The following is a 27984-nucleotide window of genomic DNA, read 5'->3' on the forward strand; positions in this document are numbered from 1 at the left end:
ACTGGGGCAAGAAAAAGGCAAGAGAGCAAGTGGGGAGCGAGTGGATCGAGAGAGAGTGAGGTGCGCAGGAGGTGAGTGGAGAGTGAGTGGAGAGAATGTGAGAGAGTGTGAGAAGAGTGTGTGAGTGAAAGGAGAGTGCATATGGTATGTGTGAGGTGTGTGTAAAAAGTGTGTGTGCATGAAAGGGGAGCGTACAGAGGTCTGTAGGAGTGTGGGAGTTTGAGGACAGAAAAGCACACAAAAGAAACGCAGAGTGTGCAGGTGAATTCAGAGTGTGTGCAGCCTCAAGCTGTGAGCGATCAAGTGAGAGAAAGAGGACAGAGAGAGAGCACAACTTTAAGCCTTGAAATATTGCCTGTCGGTTTGTACCCAAAAAAAACTAGCCTGTGTCTGTTTATTATGTGCCTACCAGATATCCCTGCTTCCGGTTAAGAATTCCAATGTTGAAGCTGGACCCCCAACACTCCAGGGCACTTTCTTTTGGATTAAACATCTAACTCTACTCTGAGTTGGCAAAAGAAAAAAGTCTTAATAAAATGACTAATAACCATGAATACAGGGTCTGTTCAATCACACCCTTAGCAGGATGCACCAAGGTCTGTCTTTGCCTTAGGCCTGTACAGTTGCAGCTCACACCGCATCCAGACTGAAGATGAGTCTGTCCTATGGCCATCAGCTATTTACTGAGCTCCTTTCTGCAAGACCCATTTAGTGTGGGTCCTTCTCCCATCTGAGGATCTAGGACTTCAAGAAAGGGCTGTTCACCGCACATCTTGAAAGTGACTCTACCATGAGTCCTCCATACTGTTATCCTCTGACACATACACTTTGGGATGTCCACACAGGTCCCAGATAAATTACAACTACCCATGGCCATTCTCCTATGGTGGTGTTGTACAAATGTTCTCCTATGGTGGTGGGACAGACAGCAGAGGACTACACTGCATCCCTTCCATTTGACAAAATCCACTCAACAATGGCGATATTCACCACCAAGTATCATCTTCATGCTGCACTGTCTTACAGCCTCCATATCCCAGACTTTTAAATGCCAGGGCAGGTCACTTTTTCCTCCAATCCATGCAAGTGATCTTCTTGGATGGCAGATAAAATGATACCTCACTCCTTTCCTGCCCTTATGTTGTGCTCCTAGGCCTGTGTTCCCAGCACCTGAAGTACTGACTAAAGGAAGTTGGGAATGACTCACTGATGGACCACCCCTTGCTGCGCTGGACCTGAAATCTTAGGACGATGTGCCTAAATTCAGGAGTTTACTTGGAATGGAAATCTCTGGTTACTTTGGAGACTCAGTTGTGTCATGTGATATTTTTCTGACAGCTGTCTTGTGAGAGGATGTTTTGCTGAGGCAGACACTTGAGAGAACATGTAATGTTTAGAAAGAGTATAAGTAGAACCCAACAATGAATGACAATCTTGCATTGGTTCACTTTATAATGCATCACTGGTCTTCCCTAACAACACTTTCGCATTGGTATGCCTTGTAATGTTTTGGTGGCCTTTTCTGATCATCACTTGTTGTGTCTTCATAGAGAGAAACATGCCAGAATACTTCTCATGATATTCTGTCTGCTTTTTGCTTCTTCTTCAGACTCATGCCAGTTTGATGGAGTCTCATGATTCCTTCTGGACTGAGCAGCTGCTACTGATTTGTGCTTGATATTTGATGATTGGAAGGGACTGCCACTACTGATTTGGATTGGAATGCTGATATCCTGGAAAAAAAAAGATTAGAATCACTCCAAAGAACTACTTCTAAACAGGTTCATATCCCATGTCTTAGTAAGGGTTTTACTGCTGTGAACAGACACCATGTCCAAAACAGCTCCTATAAGGACATTTAATTGGGGTTGGCTTACAGGTTCAGAGTGTCAGTCCATTATCAAGGTGGGTACATGGCAACATCCAGGCAGGCATAGTGCAGGCAGGAGCTGAGAGTTCTATGTCTTCATCTGAAGGCTGTTTGCAGAATACTTGTTAGATAGCTAGGACAAGAGTATTAAAGCCCACACCCACAAGGCCACACCTACTTTAACAAGGCCTCACCTTCCAACGGTGCCACTCCCTGGACCAAGCATATACAAACCATCACATCCCCCTTGTCCTATTAACCATCTTTCTCCTCTATAGTTGCTCTGTAGACAATAAGGAAATTTGAAACAGTTAATAATCCTTATTAAAGAACATTTTGAAAAATCTAAGCCTACAAGTGGTACCTAATAGAAGGAAGTGCAGCTTTGGACTTGACCACAGATACCCCTCTTACATTATTCCCAAAAGTTGAATGTTTTAAGTTAACCACTGGTGTGTGTGGCCCTTTACCTAAAGAGACAGTAGGAATAATCTTGTGGAGAAGTAGATTAACTTCTCAAGGATTTACTGTGCATCCAGATATATTAGATAGGAATAGCAAGGAAGAAACTAAAATTGGGACATATGTGAAAAAGAAAATGCAAATTTTTGCAGGGGTAGAATTGTTGAACTGTTGTTGTTTCCTTACATCAAGGTCAAGGCTGCTCCAGTAGAAAGAACAGGGGCTTTTGGGAGTACTGGAAAATGTGTGTTCTGGCAAACAGTGGTTAATGGTTAGAGACCCAGGTCAATGGTACAAATGAATGGTGTGGACATAGAAGAAATGGTAAACACAGGAACTGATGTTAGTATACTGTCTTAGTCAGGGTTTCTATTCCTGCACAAAACATCATGACCAAGAAGCAAGTTGAGGAAGAAAGGGTTTATTCAGCTTGCATTTCCACATTGCTGTTCATCACTTAAGGAAGTCAGGACTGGAACTCAAGGAGGTCAGGAAGCAGGAACTGATGCAGAGGCCATGGAGGGATGTTTCTTACTGGCTTGCTTCCCCTGGCTTGCTCAGCCTGCTCTCTTATATAACCCAAGACTACCAGCCCAGGGATGGCACCACCCACAAGGGGCTCTCCCCACTTGATCACTAATTGAGAAAATGCCCCACAGCTGGATCTCATGGAAGCACTTCCCCAACTGAAGATCCTTTATCTGTGATAACTCCAGCCTGTGTCAAGTTGTCACACAAAACCAGCCAGTACATATACTTTCCCAAAAGTCTTGGAATCCAGATTGGCCACTTCAGAAGGTTAGCACACAATTTATAGGAATTGGCAAATTATTATGAATAAGAAAAAGTGTCTGATATATTACCTGTGTGGGACCAGAAGGGCAAACAGGGAAGTTGAGACCTTATGTGGCTGACAATTAATATTCCAGCATTCAAGGGACAGAAGATGAGGAAATTAGGAATTATGTGGTAGAAGCTCTGGGAAAGGTATTGATACAGGTGATTGAGAGCAACCATAAGCTGTGCCCATTTTCCCAAAACAGGACAGCACAGGGACTGAGTTCCCAAATTTACAAAAAGGGCCACTGCTAACATACCAACAGCCTTGCCACTAAAATAGTTATCAAACCAGCCTTTGTGGCAAGAGCAGTATAACAAAAGAAAATTACAGGCACTTGAACAACTCATACAAGAGCAGCTTGAGGCTCAACATATAGAAGAGTCTATCAGCCCATGGAATTCCCCTTTATTTGTTGTTAAAAAGAAGTCAGGCAAATGAAGAATGATAACAGATTTAAGAGCAGTTAACAAGGTAATTCAACCAATGGGTCCTTTATACCCTGAACTAGCTTTACCATTTTTGTTGCCAAAATCATGGCCTATATTAACAATTGACTTGAAAGATTTTTTTTTTCTCAATACCCTTGCATGAGAAAGCCAGGGGAAGGATTGCTTTCTCAGTAACTACTTTGAATAATAGTCATCCACTAAAGAGATACCACTGGAAGGTACTTCCACAGGGAATGTTAAATAGTCCAACTTTATGACAATATTTTGCACAACAACCATTAGAAATAATATGTAAGCAATTCCCTCAATCTATCATTTATCATTATATGGATGACATTCTGTTGGCTGGTTCTGACTAAGATGTTTTAGAAAGTATTTTTAAGGTATCACAAAGAATTCTGCCATGTAGGGGATTACCGATTTCTCCAGAAAAAAATACAAAGAAGAGATTCACTTAGTTATTTGGGTTATAAAATCAGTCCATAAAAAAAAATTCAACCACAAAAGGTACAGATCCATAGGGACCAACTGAAAACTCTTAATGATTTCAAAACTTAATGGGAGATATTAACTTGTCTACAATTGGATTAAGTACATATGAGTTAAGTAATTTGTTTCAAATATTGCAGGGAGAATAAATTTTAAACAATCCACATGTCTAACAGCTGAAGCAGAAAAAGAGTTAACTCTTATAGAACAAAGACTACAAGAGGCATATGTAGATCGAACTGATCTTAAACTTGATTGTATTCTGGTCACTTTACCTTCAATTCATTATCCTACTGGGTTCATTATGCAAAAGGGAGACTGTATTATCTAATGGATTTTCTTAGCTCATAAACAGTAAAAAATTGATCACATAGTAGGAAAGATTTCTGAATTAATTATAAAAATCAAAATAAGACTACATCAATTGTCAGGAACAGATCCAGCTGAAATTGTAGTACCTGCTACAAATAATGAGATTATGTCATTATGGGTAATTAGTGAACATTGGCAAAGAATTTGTAGTAAATACTTGGGTAAAATTAATTACAAATATCTGAATATCAAGTATATACAGTGAACTAACTAGAACTAACTAGACTCCCACATATAATAAAGAGAATACCAATTCCAGAGGCACCAACATTTTATATTGATGCAAACTAGATGGGGATGGTAGATTATAAGTCAGACAAAAGAAGCAAGGAGATCAAAGTCCAAATACCTCAGTTCAAAAGTCAGAATTAGGGCTGGAGAGATGGCTTAGCGGGTAAGAGCACTGACTGCTCTTCCAAAGGTCCTGAGTTCAAATCCTAGCAAACACATGGTGGCTCACAACCACCCATAATGAGATCTGATGCCCTCTTCTGGTGCATCTGAAGCCAGCTACAGTGTACCTGTGCATAATAATAAATAAATCTTTTTTTTTAAGTCAGAATTATATGTAATCCTTGTGGTATTATTAGATTATCCTAAATCTATTAACATAATTACTGATTCTTTATATGTAGAAAGAGTTGTTTTGCATATAGAGACTGCTGAATTTGTACCTGATAATTTAGAATTAACTTTCTTATTTATACAATTGCAACAAGCCATTAGAGTCAAAACTATCCACTATGTATTACTCATATTCGGCTTCATAAAGGTTTTCCAGGTCCATTAGCTCAATATAATAAGGAAATTGACCAATTAACAATAGGAAATGTATTAGGACCCTCAATTTTTCATGAAAACATTATATTAATAGGAAGTATTTGAAGAAAAATAATCACTTGATAACAAGCCAAATAAATAATTTTTAAAATTTCCTACATGTTCTCAATAAAACCAAACTCTGTGGCATGTTAGTAGGAGCCCTAAGGATACCAAAAGAAATGACATCTGGCAGATGGATGTTTTTCAGTTTGCAAAATTTAGAAAACAACAGTATGCCATACCATTGACACATGCTCAGTGTTTCAGTAGGCAACTGCTTTAAGTTCTGAAAAGGCTGATGTAGCTGCTTGTATTCTAATGCTAATTGGGTCCCCCAAAAGAGTTTATATGAGAAGGTCTGCATGGAGCTTCTGGGAACCTGCCCCCAGTTAATTCTGATTAGTAAAGGTACCAGCAGCCAATAACTGAGGAGGAGAGACAGAAGTGGGATTTAGGATTCACAGTTTGGGGACCTTGAGAAGGAGGAGAAGGGAGACACCATGCTGGGGGAGTATGTAGGACAGAGAAACAGAGCCACCATGTAAAGGAGCCAAGAAAATGAGGCCCAGAGGGCTGCTCAACTGTGTCAAGAGCAGCCAAGATGGAACACAGAAAGTAGCAACTCTGAATTATCGGTGGGAGGTCGATTCTAGGCAGTTGCCCAACTATTGTGCTGCTTAAGGCATATTAAAATATAAAGGCTGTGTGTATCTTTCTTTCTTTTTTAAAGATATACTTATTTATTTTATGTATGTGATACACTGTCGCTCTCTTCAGACACACCAGAAGAAGGCATCAGATCCCATTACATATGGTTGTGAGCCACCATGTGGCTTCTGGGAATTAAACTCATGAGCAGTCAGTTCTCTTAACCACTGAGCCACCTCTCCAGCCCGTGAGTGTATGTCTTTCATTCAGGAACATAAACCATTGAGGTAGGTGGCAACCCCACGCAAAATTTATTAAAAAAATATATTACTACAGATGGTGCTCAATGTCAAGCAAAAACTCACTTTAAAAAATTAATTGGAGCCTTCCGGCCTGCACCTTCTGCCAGGGCAGATCACCAGCTTGTCTGCTTCTCTGAAGACAACACAGTCTGAAGGCCTTCCAGAAGTTTTGCTGCAGAGAAATAGGTAAGGGATCCTACCAAACAACCACAGCAGCTGGGAACCCCAAGGAGCCTAGCAGACTCCATACCCATCAACCCCCAAACTCCCTTCCCCACTCCCCGAATTCTACTCCCCTTCTTACCTGCCCCTTCTGCCCAGGCAGATCACTAGCTTGTCTGCTTCTCTGAAGACCCCACAGTCAGAAGGCCTCCCAACAGCTACTTGCAGGGTGTCTTAGTTAGGGTAACCAAGGCAACTCTTATAAGGACAACATTTAATTGGAGCTAGTTTACAGGTTCAGCTTATCATCATCAAAGCAGGAACATGGTGGCATCTGGGCAGGCATGGTGCAGGAGGAACTGAGAGTTCTACATCTTCATTTGAAGGCTGCTAGCAGAATACTCACTTCCAGGCAGCTAGAATAAGAAACTGATAGCCGACACCCACAGCAGTGACACACCTACTCCAACAGGATCACAGCTTCTAATCCTGCCACTCCCTGGGCCAAGCATATACAAACCATCACACAGGACAACAGCTTGACTGCTCCTCTAAAGACTCCACAATCTGAAGGCCTCACAGGAGGTCTGCTACAGCCAGGGCCACAGCCTCTCAAGAGACCTGCAGCAACCCAGGGACACAGGAGGCAGAAGCCAGACAGAGACACCCAAACCAGATAACACCAGAAATAACCAGATGTCAGAGAAAATCACAAGACCATAAGCAACAGAAGCCAATATACTTTGAAATCATCAGAACCCAGTTCTCCCACACCTGAAAATCCAGAAGCTGACCTAAAATCCTATCTCATGAAGAAAATAGAGTACTTTAAGGAGAATATAAATAACTCGATGAAAGAAATATAGGAAAGCACAATCAAACAGGTGAAGTAATTGAACAAAGCTGTCCAAGATCTAAAAGTGGAAGTAGAAACAATAAAGAAAACACAAAGGGAGGCTACCCCTTAAATGAAATGCCTAGAAAAGAGGTCTGGAATTACAGATGTAAGCATCACCAACAAAATACAAGAGATAAAAGAGAGAATCTCAAGTGTAAAAGATACCTTAGAAGATATTGACACAACTGTCACAAAAAATTCAAAACATAAAAAACTACTAGCCAAAACATCCAGGAAATCCAGGATACTATGATAAGACTAAACCTAAGAATAATAGAAATAGAGGAGAGTGAAGACTTCCAGCTCAAAGGACCCGAAAACATCTTCAATAAAATCATAGAAGAAAACTTCCCCAACCTAAAAAAAGAGATGGCCAGAAATGTACAAGAAGCCTATAGAACATCAAATAGATTGGATCAGAAAACAAAATCCTCTTGTCACATAATAATCAAAACACTAAATGCACAGAACAAAGAAAGAATATTAAAAGCTGAAATGGAAAAAGGCAGACCTGTGAGAATTACACCAGACTTCTCAACAGAGACACTAAAGGACAGAAGAGCTTGGACAAAGGTCATGCAGACCATAAGAGAACCCAAATGCCAGCTACTATACCCAGCAAAACTCTCAATCATCATACATGAAGACACCAAAATGTTCCATGATAAAACCAAACTTAAACAATATCTATCAACCAATCCAGCCCTATAAAGGATTCTAGAAGGAGAACCCCAACACAACCAGGGTGTCTACACCCAAGGAAAAACAAGAGATTAATCATGCCACCACAAACCCAAAAGGAGAGAATCACACACACATAATAGCACCTCCAACAATAAACATAAGAGAAACAAACAATCCTCTTAAATATCTTTCAACAATCAATGGATTCAATTCCCCAATAAAACAGTATAAACTAATAGACAGGATACACAAGCAGGATCCAGCATTTTGCTGCATACAAGAAACACACCTCAATAATAAAGACAGACACTACCTTTGACAAAAAGGCTGGAAAAAGTCTTCCAAGCAAATGGTGCCAAGAAACAAGCAGGAGTTACCATGCTAATATCTAATAAAATAGGCATTCAACCAAAAGTTATCAAAAGGGACTGGGAAGGACACTTTCATACTTATCAAAGGAAACATTGACCAAGATGGAGTCTCAGTTGTGAATATCTATTACCCAAATGCAAGGACACCCACATTCATAAAAGAAACTTTTATAAAGCTCAAAACGCATATTGAACTTCACATAATAATAGTGGGAGACTTTAACATCTCACTCTCACCAATGGACAGGTCATTGAAACAGAAAATAAGCAGAGACACTGTGAAACTAATAGAGGTTATGAACCAAATGAAATTAACAGATATCTACAAAACATTTCATCCTAAAACAAAAGAATACACCTTCTCAGGACCTCATGGTACCTTCTTCAAAACTGACCATATAGTTGCTCACAAAACAAGCCTCAACAGATACAAGAAGACTAAAATAATCCCATGCATCCTATCAGATCACCATGGCCTAAAGGCTGGTCTTCAGTAACAACAAAAACAACAGAAAGCCCACATATCCATGGAAACTGAACAACTCTTTACTCAATAACTTGGTCAGGAAAGAAATAAAGGAAGAAATTAAAGACTTTGTAGAATTCAATGAAAATGAAGACACAGAATGCCCAAACTTATGGGACACAATGAAAGCAGTAGTAAGAGGAAAACTCATAGCTCTAAGTGCCTTCATAAAGAAATTGGAGAGATCCTACACTAGCAAACTAACAGCACACCTGAAAGCACTAGAACACACAGAACTAAACACACCCAAGAGGTGAAGAGGGCAGGAAATGGCAGGAAATAGTCACACTCATGGCTGAAATCAACCAATTAGAAACAAAGAGAACAGTACAATGAATCAACAAATCCAAAAGCTGGTTCTTTGAGAAAATTAACAAGATAGATAAACCCCTAGCCAAAATAACTAAAAGACACAGATACGGCATCCAAATTAACAAAATCAGGAGTGAAAAGGGAAACATAACAACAGAAACTGAGGAAACTCAAAAAATCATCAGATCCTACTACAAAGTCTATAATCAACAAAACTGGAAAAATCTAGATGAAATGGGTGATTTTCTAGACAGATATCACATACCAAAGTTGCACCAAAAGCAGGTAAGCAGTCTCATAGCCCCTAAGGAAACAGAAGAAGTCATTAGAAGTTTCTCAACCAAAAAAAACCCAGGGCCATATGGTTTTAGTGCAGAATTCTACCAGATCTTCAAAGAAGAGCTAATACCAACACTCCTCAAACTATCCCACTAAATAGTAACAGAAGGAACACTACCTAACCCATCCTATGAAGCTACAGTTACTCTGATACCTAAACTACACAAAAACCCAATAAAGAAAGAGAACTTCAGACCAATTTTGCTTATGAGTATTGATGCAAAAAATACTCAATAAAATTCTTTCAAACTAAATCCAAGAACACATGAAAACCATCATTCACCATGATCAAGTAGGCTTCACCCCAGGGATGTAGGGATGGTTCAATATACAGAAATCCCTCAATGTAATCCACTATATAAAAAAGTCAAAGAAAAAAATCACATGATCATCTCATTAGATGCTGAAAAAGCAATTGATAAAATACAGAACACTTTCATGTTAAAAGTCTTGGGAAGATCAGGAATTCCCATACCTAAACATTTAAAAAGCAATATACAACAAATATTAAATAAATAGAGAGATGCCTTGAAGCAATCCCACTAAAATCAGGGACAAGACAAGGCTGTTCACTCTCTTCATATCTATTCAATAGATACTCGAAGTTGTAGATAGAACAATAAAACAACAAAAGGAGATTATGGGATACAAACTGGAAAAGAAGAAATCACAGTATCACTATTTGCAGATGATATGATTAAAAATTCTACCAGAGAACTTCTTCAGCTGCTAAACAACTTCAGCAAAGTGACAGAATATAAAATTAACTCAAGCAAATCAGTAGCCTTTCTTTATACAAATGATAAACAGACTGAGAAAGAAAGCAGGGAAACAACACCCTTCACAATAGTCACAAATAATATAAAATACCTTGGTGTGACTCTAACCAAACAAGTGAAAGATCTGTATAACAAGAACTTCAAGTCTCTGAAGAAAGAAATTGAAGAAGACTTCAGAAGATGGAAACATCTCCCATGCTCATGGATTGGTAGAATTAACATACTAAAAATGGCCATCCTACCAAAAGCAACTTACAGATTTAACGTAATCCCCATTAAAATTTCAACACAATTCATCACAGACATGGAAAGAGCAATTCTCAATTTCATATGGAAAATCAAAAAACCCAGGATAGCCAAAACCATTCTCAACAATGAAAGAACTTCTGGAGGAATCACCACCCCTGACCTCAAACTGTATTACAGAGCAATAGTGATTTTTAAATTGGGTTATTTGGTTTTTTGGTAGTTAACTTCTTAAGTTCTTTATATATTTTGGATATTAGCCCTTTATCAGATGTGGGGTTAGTGAAGTTTTTTTCCTCCAATTGGTAGGTTGCCAATTTGCCCTATTTACTGTGTCTTTTGCCTTACAAAAGCTTTTAACTTTCAAGAGGTGCCATTCATCAGTTGTTGATCTTAGAGCCTAAGCCATTGAGCAATTGGAGTTCTGTTCAGGAAATTTACCCCTGTGCCAACGAGTTTAAGGCTCTTTCCTACTTTCTCTTCTATTCAATTCAGTGTATCTGGTTTGTTTTTTGTTTGTTTGTTTGTTTGTTTTTGTTTGTTTGTTTTTTCCTGGTGCTGGTATTTTATTTCTTTGTGTACATTAGGCCATGAATTCGTATGGAATGGGCTCCAACAGCTCAGGCTCTTTTCCGTTAGTCCTCACAAACTGTGCTTCTCTGGGTGGCGCAGGCTGGCGCTTCTCTTTGACTTCCTTTTTTTTTTTCTTCTGGTCGTTCTCCTTCACCCGCTTCAGGAAGCTGTCTCTGCTCTTTGAGTGCTTGATGTGCTCAATCCGCACATTGATCCTCTTGGCCAGAATTTTGCCCTTAACCTGCTTATTGACAATGATGCCCACAGCATGCTGGGTGACATTGTAGACTCTTCCGGTTTTGCCGTGGTAGCACTTATGGGGCATTCCTTTTTGAACAGTGCCCATTCCCTTGATGTCTACAATATCACCCTTCTTGTAGATTCGCATGTATGTGGCCAAAGGAACAATGCCATGTTTCCTAAAAGGCCTAGAGAACATGTACTGGGTGCCTCTCCTTTTTCCCTTTGTGTTCGTCATTTTGGCGAGTTACTGGAAGATGGCTGCGGTGGCCGAGTGTATCTGGTTTTATGTTGAGGTTCTTGACCCCATTTGGAATTGAGCTTTATGTAAAATGATAGATATGAATTTATTTTCATTTTTCTATATACAGACTGCCAATTAGGCTAGCACCATTTATTGAAGATACTTACAGACAGGAGCCTAGCATGGCTGTCCTCTAAGAGGTCCTGCCAGCAGCTGACTTAGACAGACACAGATACTTACACCCAACCATTGGACTGAAGTCAGGGATCCCTGTGGTTTAATTAGGGGTAGGATGGAAGAAGCTGAAGAGGAGGGCAACCCCATAAGAAGACCAGTAGTCTCAACTAACCCAGAACCCTGGGAGCTCCCAGAAACTGAGCCACCAACCTGGCAGTATACATGGGCTGGTCCCAGGCCCCCAACACATATACAGCAGAGGACTGACTGGACTGGCTTCAGTGGGAGAAGATAGATGTGCCTAATCCTAGAGAGACTTGAGGCCTCAGGGAGCAGGAAGCCCTTGTGTGTTTGGGAGAACATCCTCCGAGAGACAAGGGGGAGGAGGAAAAGGATGAGGAACTGTGGGGGGGGGGGGCAGGAGGAGGGGCAATGGCTGGATCGCGGACACGCGCGCGCGCACGCGTGTGTGTGTGTGTGTGTGTGTGTGTGTGTGTGTGTGTGTGTGTGTGTGTTTAAATTTTTTTAAAATTTTTAAAAAGATTAGGAGGCAAGGAGAATTAGTTTCTTAGCCAAGCTGAGTTCCTCCCCAAGCCATGCAGATTCTGAACTAGGAAAAATTTCATGTTAAATTGCCATGCATAGTTTTGGGGTTCATGGCTTACATCCAAAACACAGCTCCATACCCAAGTCAATCCAGTCACTCTGGGCAGCAAAGTAGGGATTCCGCCTGAGGTTTCCTCGTGTTTCTAAGCTACGGAGATTAAGCCATGGATGCTGAGAGCTCATCCTAAGGATAAGACATGCTATGAGAGAGAAGTCTAATGAGATAGGAAATAGAAAAGTTAATGGAAATTTAAGAAGTCAGTGCTTCACGAGCAGCCAGATTCTTAGAATGCAGGCTCTGTGAGAATTCTGAGAGAGCTTAATGTGGCATTCATCCTTAAATTATCCTGAAAATAGGCTCATACAGAAAATAGAAGGACATTTAGTTAAAGTTAAATACATAGGAAAGGATGTTAATTCCAGTTATATAAAGAGAAAGGGAATATAGTTATATTTCCACAAATCTTAATATCCTTAGAAGGAAGAAATAAAGAAAATTTGCTTTAATTGCTTTAAGAATAGAAAGGGGACTGGTGAGATGGCTCAGCGGGTAAGAGCACTGACTGCTCTTCTGAAGGTCATGAGTTCAAATCCCAGTAACCACATGGTGGCTCACAACCACCCATAATGAGATCTGACATCTTCTTCTGGTGTGTCTGAAGACAGCTACAGTGTACTTACATATAATAAATAAATAAATAAATAAATAAATAAATAAATCTTAAAAAAAAAGAATAGAAAGGATAAATAATAATGATTTTTTAAGTGTTTTTAAGTATACATGAAAGGATAAAGAAACCCAGGGCTTTGATCTCAAATATAGGAAACAGAGGAACAGAAATGGAGATAAATCCTATGTCAGCCAATAATAATAATTGTTTTAATTGTTTTGAGTTGTTTTAATTATCAAAATTAAGGTGGTTATAAGATGGGCATGGTGGCACATGCCTTTAATCCCAGCACTCGGGAGGCAGAGGCAGGCAGATTTCTGAGTTCAAAGCCAGCCTGGTCTACAAAGTGAGTTCCAGGACAGCCAGGGCTATACAGAAGAGCCCTGTCTTGGAAAACCAAAAAAAGAAAAAGAAAAGAAAAAGTGGTTATAAGCTTAGTAGTATTAATGGCATTACGAATCCTTTGAGAGAGAGGTTAAAGTAGAGCAGGCTTAAAGAAAAAGAGGCTGCTAAATTGAATCAATCGATTCTGGGTTGCCAGACCAAGGACAAGCTATTTTGGGAGAGAGGCTCTGTATTTCTGTTAACAGGAGACGAGAAAGAGCTTTGTACTGTTTCCAAAGTAATATGGATCAGACATGACCCCTTGAAGACCTCTGCCACAGACAAGACAGAAAAATTCAAGAAGAAAAAATAGAACAGGTAATATGGACTGCTGATCCCGCCACAGGGGAACAGCCCTAAAACTGGCTTAGACATAAAAATATCTGTAGCCAAAACTTCAGCTAACCATAGTCAATTAATCTTGTTGGTTACAGAATCCTTAAAATTCATCATGCTATCCTTCATATGCCATGAATGAAGATGTATTAGAATTGGTTATTGATCAAACTAACTCATTAAAAAAAAAAAAACAGTTATCTTTCATGTGCTCAAACAAGGAGCAGAAATTCATCCTTAACTGATCTGTGAACTTTGCACAATCCATACAAATATCTTTATAGAACTAAAAACTTGGTTGTAAGATTCATATCTCAGAATGAAACACCAAGATGCAGCTCTGACAAGATTAACCCTTGAGGATGCTGAGATGACCTGCTGTTCCAGCTCCCTACCTCACCCTGCCTCACCTGATGCTGTTTCCAGAGACCTGCTTCCAGATCAGCTTCAGGGGTGGCTTCTGATTCCCAGTGACCTTGGTTCATCTAGCCTTTTGAATGGGTCTAGTCAGGACTTCAGTTAAGCCCTTGAACTTTTTTTAAACATACAGAGACTGGACAGCAAATGATGCTAGCTATCCTTCTTTTGACAAAACCATTTATCCTATTTCCTTTTAGCCCCCCCCCCCAAAATGAACGCTTTACCCCAATTCAGCAGGAAGAAGTTGTGGAGAATCATCATCCTGATCCTCCTGGGCTTGGGGTGTCTGGTTATGGCTATTTTATACATTATAGATAGGTTGACATTTTAAGAGATAATTGGAAATGGTCATGTTTTGGACAGAGAGGAAACTAAATAAAGAGCTTGGACTCAGGGATTTCTTTTTTTTTTATTAGGTATTTTCCTCATTTACATTTCCAATGGTATCCCAAAAGTCCTCCATACCCTCCCCCTCCCCACTCCCCTACCCACCCACTCCCACTTTTTGGCGTTCTCCTGTACTGGGGCATATAAAGTTTGCAAGTCCAATGGGCCTCTCTTTCCAGTGATGGCCAACTAGGCCATCTTTTGATACATATGCAGCTAGAGTTAAGAACTGGTTAGTTCATAATGTTGTTCTACCTATACAGTTGCAGATCCCTTTAGCTCCTTGGGTATTTTCTCTAGCTCCTCCATTGGGGGCCCTGTGATCCATCCAATAACTGACTGTGAGCATCCACTTCTGTGTTTGCTAGGCCCCAGCATAGTCTTACTAGAGACAGCTATATCAGGGTCCTATCATCACAATCTTGCTAGTGTATGCAATGGTATCACCATTTAGAGGCTGATTATGGGATGGATCCCTAGATATGGCAGTCTCTAGATGGTCCATCCTTTTGTCTCAGCTCCAAACTTTGTCTCTGTAACTCCTTCCATGGGTGTTTTGTTCCCAATTCTAAGAAGGGGCAAAGTTTCCTTTCCTCTTCTCTATCCTTTCTTTCTTAGGTAAAGTGAAGGGGGTTGAAAAGAAAAAAGGAGGGCTGAAGAGATGGCTCAGCAGTTAAGAGCACTGACTGCTCTTCCAGAGGTCCTGAGTTCAAATCCCAGCAAGTACATGGTGACTCACAATCATCTGTAATGAGATCTGATGCTCTTTTCTGGTGTGTCTGAAGACAGCTACAGTGTACTTATATATAATAAATATATAAATCTTTTTAAAAAGAAAAGAAGACCAGGGATAGAGTAATATTATAAGAAATTAAATATATGGTGGTGAATTTTTTTTCTTTCTTTTTTTTTTTTTTTTTTGGTTTTTCAAGACAGGGTTTCTCTGTATGGCCCTGGCTGTCCTGGAACTCACTTTGTAGACCAGGTTGGCCTCAAACTCAGAAATCCGCCCACCAGCCTTGTATTCTTAAATGTGTTGCATAGGCACAATGTCTATCTAAGAGTAACAAAATTAAGTTTCAATTTTGTATCAATATAGAAAGATTTATACCAATGAAAACCTTAATCCTGTATCAATATGTAAGTTTTGTTCCAAATGTAAGAAAATATAATTTCATTTCTGCAATCAAAATATAAAGATTTCTACCAATGTAAGATTATGGCTATATAATGCTTTAAGAGTAAATTTAAGAATTCACCACCATAGCCGGGCATGGTGGCGCACGCCTTTAATCCGAGCACTCGGGAGGCAGAGGCAGGCGGATTTCTGAGTTCGAGGCCAGCCTGGTCTACAAAGTGAGTTCCAGGGCAGCCAGGACTATACGGAGAAACCCTGTCTCGGGGAAAAAACAAAAACAAAAACAAAAACAAACAAACAAAAAGAATGCAAGGCTGGACTGGCGAGATGGCTCAGCAAGTAAGAGCACTGACTGCTCTTCCAAAGGTCCTGAGTTCAAATCCCAGAAACCACTTGGTGGATCACAACCACCTGTAATGAGATCCGACGCCCTCTTCTGGTGCATCTAAAGTCAGCTACAGTGTACTTATGTATAATAATAAATAAATCTTTGGGCCTGAGGAAGCAGAGTTGCCCAGACAGAACAGAGGTCCTAAAATTCAATTCCCAACAACCACGTGAAGGCTCACAACCATCTGTACAGCTACAGTGTACTCACATACATAAAAATAAGTAAATAAATCTATAAAAAAAAAAGAATACAAGGCTTAGACCCAGTCCTTTTAATAGCTGCTATTACAAACTGTTTATGATGATTCAGTAATGCAACTTAATGGTCAGATAGTAAATCCATGGTAATATTAGATTCTAATTTAATTACAATAAAGTGTTTTCAATATAACTCAAATAGAAAATAGCTAAATTTAAAAATTCAGTTACACTATATATATATAGATAGATGGTCTTCAAAAGCATCAGATATCCACAGGATACGGCATTTAAAGTCATTTCATTATTAATAGACCCTTTGACTAGGAGACATGTATACTCCTGACAGTACCCCCATCCCACTTCACAGAAGATATTGAGCATCATTACATATAGATGGAGTTATTCCAATTGTGGAAAGATAGCCACTGAGCAAGAAATGACCTGATTTCATCTGCAGACAGAATAATGTCCAGAAAGGACAAATGGATTCAGGATAATTGACTGCCAAGCTCTGCCAACACAGGGTAAGATAGTCCTTCATAATTCCTGCTTCATTTAAGGCCTGTCAGATGGCTCTGGGCCAGAAAACTGAAGACAGATGCTCCAACAGTGTAAGGAATATTGGCGACTATCCAGATATCTCTACAAATTGTATAAGTTTTGGAAACTATGTCTTTATGTTTCCTACATTTCAGGTAATATTTAATTACTTCCCAGATCTCTGACAGAGTTGAAAACTAATTATAGTCTTATAATTGAACTTAAGTTGTTTAACATTACAAATGTTCAAGATTTGAAAGGATGGTTTTCAGATGGTAATACAAGTTGAAATAATACATAATTGAGGTACAGAATTGTGAACTCTTTAAGTCAGGGTAATTGTGTTCAATGTATATCTGAGAGAAAAGAGCCTTTTTAATTGGACAAAGGGGGGGAAATGTAGCTGCTTGTATTCTAATGCTAATTGGGTCCCCCAAAACAGTTTGCATGAGAGGATCTGCATGTAGCTTCTGGTAACCCGTCCCCAGTTAATACTGATTGGTAAATAAAGATGCCAGCAGCTAATAACTGGGAAGTAGAGACAGAAGTAGAATTTCAGATTCATGGGCTGGGGACTGCAAGGAAGAGAAAAAGGGAAGCACCATGCCAGAGGAGTGTGCAGTACAGAGAAGCAGAGCCACATGTAAAGGGGCCAAGAGACGAGGCCCAGAGGGAACATAGAAATTAGTAAATAGCAACTCTAAATTATAAGTGTGAAGTAGATTCTAACAGCATGAAGGTTAGGAAGTTGCCCAGCTACTGTACTGCCTAAGGCATATTAAAATATAAAGGCTGAGTGTGTGTTTCATTTGGGAATATAAAAAATTGAGGCAGGTAGTAACCCCATACCAGGATTTATTAAATATTATTACTACAGGCTAATTGTGTACTTATACACATTGGAAATAATGGCAATTTCTTACAAATTAAAACTGATAACGCTCTTGCATATCTTTGCATATTACAATATTGTCTTAGTTTTACTGCTATGACCAAGGCACCTCATATAAGGAATACATTTAATTGGTTCTAGCTTATAAGTTCAAAGGTTCAGTCCATTATCATCAAGGCAGGAGCATGGCAGCATCTAGGCAAGCATGGTGTAGGAGGAGCTGAGAGTTCTACATCTTGTTCCAAAGGCAAAAAGGAAAAGACTGGTTTCCAGGGACCTAAGATGAGGGTTTTAAAGCCCATGCCTACAATGACACACTTCTTCAACAAGGTTAAACCTACTCCAACAAGGCCACACCTCCTAATAGTGCCACTCCCCGGTCCAAGAATATTCAAACCATCATAAATATAAAGCATATTGCTGGTATGCCACAGAATCCCACAGGATAAGCAGTTATAGAAAGAGCCAATTGTATCTTAACAGAGAAACTTATTAAATGAAAAGGAAGAGTAAAAGCCCCCAGGGACAGACTAAATAATGCTTTCTAAACTCTAAATTTCTTTATGTTGGTGAAAAAGGAAGAGCAGCAGCTGAGAGACACTGGGTTATTGAAAAAACTGGGGAAATGGACCAACCAATATACTATAAGGATGTGTTAACATTAGAATGGAAATCTGCAACAGTTTTAAGATGGGGATGTTCTTATGCTTATGTATCTATAGGGAGTGAAAAATATGGTTACCAACAAAACTTATGGTTCTTATAATTATTTCTATTGTATATAGATTGTTAATGTTAGAGAGGAACAGGCAAATTTTTAAATTTTTTAATATTTAAATGTATTTTATACATTAAACATATTAGTAATATTGAGAGTATTTTGAGAATCAAATAATACATTAAAAATTGTCCAACATTTATATTCATATCCTTTCATACCCTAAAAATATCATTAATAAATATTTAATAGGATGCATAACTGAAGATCCTATATCTAATGCTGAATACTAAATTGTTTCAATACATACAAAATATTCTTTTGGAATTAAGCATAGTAAAAGAACATAAAATATTAAAAATGAATCATTAAGAAATATATTCAAAAGCTCTTATATGATACCACCTGACATAGTGAGAGAGTATTTAAAACACATTATATATCTGTGTACATTGTCTAACAATTAGTTTACTTAAAAAAGATTATCAGTGTTTTTAGGAAAGGAATTATTTTATCAGTAAGTATATTTTTAAATTTTCAAAACAAAAAAAACTCTTTGAAGTTAAACATTAAGAAAATGCTAGGGGCTGGAGAGATGGCTCAGCGGTTAAGAGCACTGACTGGCTCTTCTGAAGGTCCCGAGTTCAAATCCCAGCAACCACATGGTGGCTCACAACCATCCATAATGAGATCTGATGCCCTCTTCTGGGATGTCTGAAGACAGCTACAGTGTACTTACATTAAATAAATAAATCTTAAAAAAAAAAGAAAGAAAGAAAGAAAGAAAGAAAGAAAGAAAGAAAGAAAGAAAGAAAGAAAGAAAGAAAATGCTAATTTCCCGGGAGGCTTTTGCCGCAGGATCAGCTGGAGCCATCTTGGTTCCGGGACACCGCCGAAAGTAGTCTACACAGGTGAGAGTGTGCACTACAGAAGCTAACAGCTTCTGGGAAAGGCGGTAGCCACAGAGCTTCTGAGGCAGCGCCCTTTTCTGGCTCCAGACATCCGGCCAACCTCCCAGCCAGAGGACAGGTGCCCCATCCCCCCGACCGGGAGGCCTTTGCCTCAGGATCGGTGGAAGGCATCTTGGTTCTGAGACTCCGCTGAAAGTAGTCTGCACAGGTGAGAGTGTGGACTACAGAAGCTAACAGCTTCTGTGACAGGCCAAAGCAGCACAGCTTCTAGGAAAGGTCCTGTTTTGGGCCTTCATCTTCGGCCAGGAGGAGGTCCAAATGCCAGATATCTGTGCACCTTCCCTGTAAGAGGAGAGCTTGCCTGCAGAGAGTGCTCTGACCACTGAAACTCAGAGGAGAGAGCTAGTCTGCCAGGTCTGCTGATAGAGGGTAACAGAATCACCAGAGGAACAATCTCTAAACAGAGACAACTATAACAACTAAATCCAGGGATTACCAGATGGTGAAAGGTAAACATAAGAATTTTACTAACAGAAACCAAGACCACTCACCATCATCAGAACGCAGCACTCCCACTTTGCCCAGTCCAGGGCACCCCAACACACCCGAAAAGCTAGACCCGGATTTAAAAGCATATCTCATGATGATGGTAGAGGACATCAAGAAGGACTTTAATAACTCACTTAAAGAAATACAGGAGAACACTGCTAAGCAGTAGAAGACATTAAAGAGGAAGCACAAAAATTCCTTAAAGAATTGCAGGAAAACACAACCAAACAGGTGATGGAATTGAATAAAACCATCCAAGACCTAAAAAGGGAAGTAGACAGAATAAAGAAAACCCAAAGTGAGGCAATGCTGGAGATAGAAACCCTAGGAAAGAAATCTGGAACCATAGATGCGAGCATCAGCAACAGAATACAAGAGATGGAAGAGAGAATCTCAGGTGCAGAAGATTCCATAGAGAACATCGGCACAACAATCAAAGAAAATGGAAAATGCAAAAAGATCCTAACTCAAAACATCTAGGAAATCCAGGGCACAATGAGAAGACCAAACCTACGGATAATAGGAGTAGATGAGAATGAAGATTTTCAACTCAAAGGACCAGCAAATATCTTCAACAAAATTATAGAAGAAAACTTCCCAAACCTAAAAAGAGATGCCCATGAACATACAAGAAGCCTACAGAACTCCAAATAGACTAGACCAGAAAAGAAAATCCTCCCGACACATAATAATCAGAACAACAAATGCACTAAATAAAGATAGAATACTAAAAGCAGTAAGGAAAAAAGGTCAAGTAACATATAAAGGAAAGCCTATCAGAAGTATACCAGATTTTTCACCAGAGACTATGAAAGCCAGAAGAGCCTGGACAGATGTTATACAGACACTAAGAGAACACAAATTCCAGCCCAGGCTACTATACCCAGCCAAACTCTCAATTACCATAGATGGAGAAACCAAAGTATTCCATGACAAAACCAAATTCACACATTATCTTTCCACGAATCCAGTCCTTCAAAGAATAATAACAGAAAAAAAATACAAAGACGGAAACCACATCCTAGAAAAAGCAAGAAGGTAATCCCTCAACAAACCTAAAAGAAGACAGCCACAAGAACAGAATGCCAACTTTAACAACAAAAATAATAGGAAGCAACAATTACTTTTCCTTAACATCTCTTAATATCAATGGACTCAACTCCCCAATAAAAAGACATAGACTAACAGACTGGCTACACAAACAGGACCCAACATTCTGCTGCTTACAGGAAACTCATCTCAGAGAAAAACATAGACACTACCTCAGAATGAAAGGCTGGAAAACAATTTTCCAAGCAAATGGTATGAAGAAAGAAGCTGGAATAGCCATTCTAATATCTAATAAAATCGACTTCCAACCCAAAGTCAAAAAAGACAAGGAGGGGCACTACATACTCATCAAAGGTAAAATCCTCCAAGAGGAACTCTCAATTCTGAATACCTATGCTCCAAATACAAGGGCAGCCACATTCATTAAAGAAACTTTAGTAAAGCTCAAAGCACACATCGCACCTCACACAATAATAGTGGGAGATTTCAACACACCACTTTAGCCAATGGACAGATCGTGGAAACAGAAACTAAACAGGGACACAGTGAAACTAACAGAAGTTATGAAACAAATGGATCTGACAGATATCTACAAAACATTTTATCCTAAAACAAAAGGATATACCTTCATCTCAGCACCTCATGGTACCTTCTCCAAAATTGACCACATAATTGGCCACAAAACAAGCCTCAACAGATACAAAAATATTGAAATTGTCCCATGCATCCTACCAGATCACCATGGATTAAGGCTGATCTTCAATAACAAAATAAATAATAGAAAACTAACATTCACGTGGAAACTGGACACTCTTCTCAGTGATACCTTGGTCAAGGAAGGAATAAAGAAAGAAATTAAGGACTTTTTAGAGTTTAATGAAAATGAAGCCACAACATACCCAAACTTATGGGACACAATGAAAGCATTTCTAAGAGGGAAACTCATAGCTCTGAGTGCCTCCAAAAAGAAACTAGAGAGAGCACACACTAGCAGCTTGACAACACACCTAAAAGCTCTAAAACAAAAGGAAGCACATTCACCCAAGAGGAGTAGATGGCAAAAAATCATCAAACTCAGGGGTGAAATCTACCAAGTGGAAACAAGAAGAACTATTCAAAGAATCAACCAAACCAGGTGCTAGTTCTTTGAGAAAATCAACAAGATATATAAACCCTTAGTCAGACTCACTAGAGGGCACAGGGAAAGCATCCTAATTAACAAAATCAGAAATGATATGATAGTATATATAAGTGACCCTAAAAATTCCACCAGAGAACTCCTAAGCCTGATAAGCAGCTTCAATGAAGTAGCTGGATATAAAATTAACTCAAACAAGTCAATGGCCTTTCTGTACACAAAGGACAAACAGGCTAAGAAAGAAATTAGGGAAACAACACCCTTCTCAATAGTCACAAATAATATAAAATACCTTGGCTTGACTCTAACTAAGGAAGTGAAAGATCTGTATGATAAGAACTTCAAGTCTCTGAAGAAAGAAATTGAAGAAGATCTCAGAAGATGGAAAGATCTACCATGCTCATGGATTGGCAGGATCAACATTGTAAAAATGGCTATCTTGCCAAAAGCAATCTACAGATTCAATGCAATCCCCATCAAAATTCCAATTCAATACTTCAACGAATTAGAAAGAGCTATCTGCAAATTCATCTGGAATAACAAAAAACCCAGGATAGCAAAAACTCTTCTCAAGTATAAAAGAACTTCTGGTGGAATCACCATGCCTGACCTAAAGCTTTACTACAGAGCAATTGTGATAAAAAAAAAAAAAGGCATGGTACTGGTATAGTGACTGCATGGTACTGGTATAGTGACTGCATGTTACTGGTATAGTGACAGACAAGTAGACCAGTGGAATAGAATTGAAGACCCAGAAATGAACCTACACACCTATGGTCACTTGATCTTCGACAGGGGAGCTAAAACCATCCAGTGGAAGAAAGACAGCATTTTCAACAAATGGTGCTAGCACAACTGGTGGTTATCATGTAGAAGAATGCGAATTGATCCATTCCTATCTTCTTGTACTAAGGTCAAATCTAAGTGGATCAAGGAACTCCACATAAAACCAAAGACACTGAAACTTATAGAGAAGAAAGTGGGGAAAAAGCCTCAAAGATATGGGCACAGGGGGAAAATTCCTGAATAGAACAGCAATGGCTTGTGCTGTAAGATTGAGAATTGACAAATGGGACTTCATGAAACTGCAAAGCTTCTGTAAGGCAAAAGACACCGTCAATAAGACAAAAAGGCCACCAACAGATTGGGAAAGGATATTTACCTATCCTAAATCAAATAGGGGACAGGCAAACTTTATATGCCCCAGTACAGGGGAACACCAGGGCCAAAAAGTGGGAGTGGGTGGGTAGGGGAATGGGGGGGAAGGTATGGGGGACTTTTGGGATAGCATTGGAAATGTAAATGAGGAAAATACCTAATAAAAAAATATTAAAAACAAAAGAAACCAAAAAAAAGAAAATGCTAATTTCAAGCTCAGTGAGAAAAATTAATATTTCCATGATGTTTATAGAACATGATTTTAATATTTTCAACTGTTAATATTCAACAAACAGAATAATTATTTTAAGATATATTTCATTATTATGTCTCCCTTTTAATTTCTGATTTTATGATTTGGATACTGTCTCTGTATCCTCTGGTTAGTCTGGCTAAGGGTTTATCTATCCTGTTTTGTTTTGTTTTGTTTTGTTTTGTTTTGTTTTGTTTTGTTTTGTTTTCTCAAAGAACCATCCCCTGGTTTGGTTGATTCTTTGCATAGTTCTTTTTGTTTCTACTTGGTTGATTTCAGCCCTGAGTTTGATTATTTCCTACCATCTACTCCTCTTAGGTGTATTTGCTTCTTTTTGTTCTAGAACTTTCAGGTGTGCTGTCAAGCTGCCAGTGTAAGCTCTCTTCAGTTTCTTTTTGGAGGCACTTAGAGCCATGAATTTTCCTCTTACCACTGCTTTCATTGTGTCCCATAAATTTTGGTATGATGTATCTTCATTTTCATTAAATTCTAAAAAGTCTTTCATTTCTTTGTTTCTTCCTTGACCAAATTATCATTAAGTAGAGAGTTGTTCAGCTTCCCTGTGTATGTGTGCTTTCCGTTGTTTTTGTTGGTATTTAAGACCAGTCTTAGTCTGTGGTGATCTGATAGGGTGCATGGAGTTATTTCAATCTTCTTATATCTGAGGCCTGTTTTGTGACCTATTATATGGTCAATTTTGGAGAAGGTACCACGAGGTGCTGAAAATAGGATATATTCTTTTGGTTGAGGGTGAAATGTTCTATAAATGTCTGTTAGATCCATTTGGTTCATAACTTCTGTTAGTTTCACTGTGTCTCTGTTTAGTTTCTGTTTCTACGATCTGTCCATTCCTGAAAGCGGGATGTTGAAGTCTCCCACTAGTATTGTGTGGGGTACAATGTGTGCTTTGAGCTTTAGTAAAGTTTCCTTTATGAATGTGGGTGCCCTTGCATTTGGAGCATAGATGTTCAGAATTGAGAGTTCATCTTGGTAAACTTCTCCTTTGACCAGTATGAAGTGTCCTTTCTTATATTTTTTGATAACTTCTGGTTGAAAGTTGATTTTATTTGATATTAGAATGGCCACTCCAGCTTATTTCTTGGGTCCATTTGCTTGGAAAATTGTTTTCCAACCTTTTACTCTGAGATGGTGTCTGTCTTTGTCACTAAGGTGCATTTCCTGTCTGCAGCAAAATGCTGGGTCCTGTTTACATATCCAGTCTGTTAGTCTATGTCTAAAAAAGACAATTTTTAAACAGAAAGAGCTATATGAAGTGGAAACTTCTGGTTTCTTTGGAGACTCAGTTGTGTCATGTGATGTTTTTCTGGGAGCTGTCTTGTGAGCGAATGTTTTGCTGAAGCAAATATATAAGAAGATATTTTGCTGAGAACACACATGTGTTTTCTGGAAGCTGCCTGGAAAAGGAGCTTGTGATGTTTTACTTGAGAGGACATGTGATGTTTAGCAAGTGTGTTAAGTATAACCCAACAGACAGTGGAAGAGATTTTGGTATTGGTTGGCCTTGCCACACTTTGTTGGTCTTCATTGGCCTTTGTTGATACTGGTCTTCATAGACAACATTGTGGCATTGGCTCACCTTGCCTTCTTTGGTGATCATCTTTTGTCGTGACTTCATGGAGAGAAATGAACCCAAGAACTTCTCATGATATTCCAGGAGTTTATTGATGCAGTCTTTGGCCAATTGGCAGAGCCTTGTGGTTTCTTCTGGATTGAACTGTCATTGCTTATTTGTGAATGATGTTTGGGAGTAGCTACCACTACTGATTTGTGTGAACTGAACTGCTGAAATCCTGACAACAAAGATTGCAATCACCCCCACAGAACTATTTCTAAACAGGCCTACATTCCCCTTTGCCCTATTGTTGGGAGCCGCGCCCACATTCGCCGTTACAAGATGGCGCTGACAGCTGTGTTCTAAGTGGTAAACAAATAATCTGCGCATGTGCCGAGGGTGGGTCTCCACTCCATGTGCTCTGCCTTCCCCGTGACGTCAACTCGGCCGATGGGCTGCAGCCAATCAGGGAGTGACACGTCCTAGGCGAAGGAGAATTCTCCTTAATAGGGACGGGGTTTCGTTTTCTCTCGCTCTTGCTTCTTGCACTCTGGCTCCTGAAGATGTAAGCAATAAAGCTTTGCCGCAGAAGATTCTGGTCTGTTGCGTCTTTCCTGGCCGGTCGTGAGAACGCGTTTAATAACACCCTATTGACCTTTCCTTTCTACTACCTGGTGGGTGGTGGGCTAAAAGGGAGATAAAAGTTTTTTAAAACCTTTATGAAAGGTTTTGAAATTTTTAAGCCTACAGAGAGGCTCTACCCAGCAGCTAATTGGATGTAGATGCAGATACTCACAGCCAAACATGGGAAGGAGGTAAGGGACTCTTATGGAAGCATTGTGGGAAATATTAAAGGTCCTGAATGGGGGATGGGAACCCCACAGAAAGATCAACAGAGTCAACTAGCTTGGATCCATGTGGGTTCTCAGAGACTGAGCTACCAACCAAAGAACACACAGGTTGGACAGAGGTGCCTGGCACATATGTAGCAGGCATGCATCTCGGTCTCCATGTGGGCCCAGTGAAACTCTTAAATGCAGACTGGTTTGTAGAATCCAAAATAAACTCAAGGCCACCTAGCCCCGTCCCCCTCTGAAGGGACTTTCCAAATGAGTGGTCAAAATGACCAGACTAAGCCTGCAGCTGCCAAAACAAGATTGGCAGTTCCCAGAAAAATTCCCCTACCCCGCCCCACACTGAATTCTGAGAAAAACCACAAACTGTCCTGACCTTGTCACTAGAATTCCCCATAACATTAATAGCTGTGACATTAATAGCTGTGACGTTGATAGCTGACCCATAAGTTCAAAATGTACTGCTGCTTTGCTGACCAATCATAATAACCCACCATAAGGGCAGGCAGAGTGAGTCACTAGGCCAAAGGAAGTCACCCTATGCAAACCAACCAATGCCTGAAAGGGTTACTTGCTACACCAATGAGAATAAGACAGCTAGCCTGGTTGCCTAAATCTGCACCTTACAAGGTATAAAAAGTATGTTCTTTGTTCATTCGGGGTCTCTCCTCTTGCCTGCATGCTGAATGGAATCCCCAACGTGTTGGATCAAAAAAAAAAAAAAAAAAAAAAAACCTCTGTGGTTTGCAGTGATGTGGATATCTGTGGTCTTTGTGAGTGAGGGTCTTCTGGTGGACTCCAACGTTTGGTTCGTTGGCAGGGAAGATCCTCCTCAAGAGGACCCAAACGCCATACATCGGAGGCATGCTCGAGCAAGGTAAAGTGGGATGTCTGTCTGTCTGTTTCTGTCTGTCTGTCTGTCTGCCTGTCTGTCTGTCTTGTCACTGTCTGCTGTCTGTGTTTGTCATTTGTGAGACTGGTTAAGTCTCAGGTTTGCAAGGCTGGTTAGGTCTCAGGTTCTGGGGTTCTCTCGTGAGAGTGACCCATCTGAATAATCATTGTGACACGCAGGCATGACAAGATGTCACGGCCCATGGGAAACTGGAGGACGCTCCAGATTTCTGAGTTTGAGGCCAGCCTGGTCTACAGAGTGAGTTCCAGGACAGCCAGCGCTATTCAGAGAAATCCTGTCTCGAAAAACCAAAAAAAGAAAAAAAAGAAAAGAGGTGGTCCTTCTTAACCCAGTGGTAGCTGGGAGGCAGCTACTGCCTGGTACAGATAGTATCATGCTTCTGTGGGAATTGCATCTAGGACACCCTGTATTGGTCTTGTATGTTTTGGTTACTTTCTGTTTCTGTGGTGTTATTGTGTCACTTTATCTGGATGAACTGATGTGACAGATGGTTTCTGTTGTGTCATGTGTGTCTTGGTGGGTCTCTGTGTTCGGACTTGGACTGAAGACTGTTTTGAGAATCATGGGACAGACACTACCCTTCCCTCTGGGCCTGCCCTTTACTCCTATTCACAGGTCCCCTAGTGGTTGGTAATTTTGCCCTCCAGGAAATGCCTAAGAATCCTGTCAGACCCCGATGCTGACCTCCTCCTTTCAGATTCTCCACTGCCCTATTCCACTTTTTCTTTCCAACCCTAGAAAGCAGCTGGCAGGGCACAGGCACTGCTGCCGCCCTCGGATCGCCAAGGTGGCAGATCATCAGCCCTGCCCGTGGACCCAAAACAGACAAGGGGCAGTCCCTTAGACATCAGTGGCCCAGCACAGCAGGCAAGAGTACTGCTGGCGTGAGCGTGGTCGGCAGGCGCTGCCCTCCTTTCACCGTGCTCCTATGCCTCCTCAGGAAGCCCTTCCCCCATTCCCATCCCCCTCACACTCACCCCAGGTCTGTGCCACTCATGAGAGGGGCGCAAGGCGGAGCAAGGCGGAGCAAGGCGGAGCAAGGCGGAGCAAGGCGGAGCAAGGCGGAGCAAGGCGGAGCAAGGCGGAGCAAGGCGGA

At 40.1% G+C, this 27984-nt stretch overlaps 1 long non-coding RNA gene and 1 pseudogene across 4 annotated transcripts; both read right to left on the reverse strand.

Moving 5' to 3' along the window:
* Positions 1-1422: 1422 nt before the first annotated feature.
* On the reverse strand, positions 1423-27950 carry Gm41603. Of its 4 annotated transcripts, none has more exons than XR_876883.2 (3): positions 27866-27950; positions 6319-6427; positions 1423-1733 (listed from the first exon to the last, which is right to left on the reverse strand). It is a non-coding gene; the product is annotated as a predicted gene, 41603 (long non-coding RNA). The 4 variants fall into 4 exon arrangements; XR_876882.2 differs by lacking the exon at positions 1423-1733 and adding an exon at positions 1905-2153; XR_876884.2 differs by lacking the exons at positions 1423-1733; positions 27866-27950 and adding exons at positions 1905-2153; positions 6560-8310.
* Rpl21-ps6 (ribosomal protein L21, pseudogene 6) lies at positions 11123-11659 on the reverse strand (annotated as a pseudogene).
* Positions 27951-27984: the final 34 nt, after the last annotated feature.

The sequence above is a fragment of the Mus musculus genome, chromosome 17 (genome assembly GCF_000001635.26).
Source record: "Mus musculus strain C57BL/6J chromosome 17, GRCm38.p6 C57BL/6J".
NCBI lineage: Eukaryota > Metazoa > Chordata > Mammalia > Rodentia > Muridae > Mus > Mus musculus.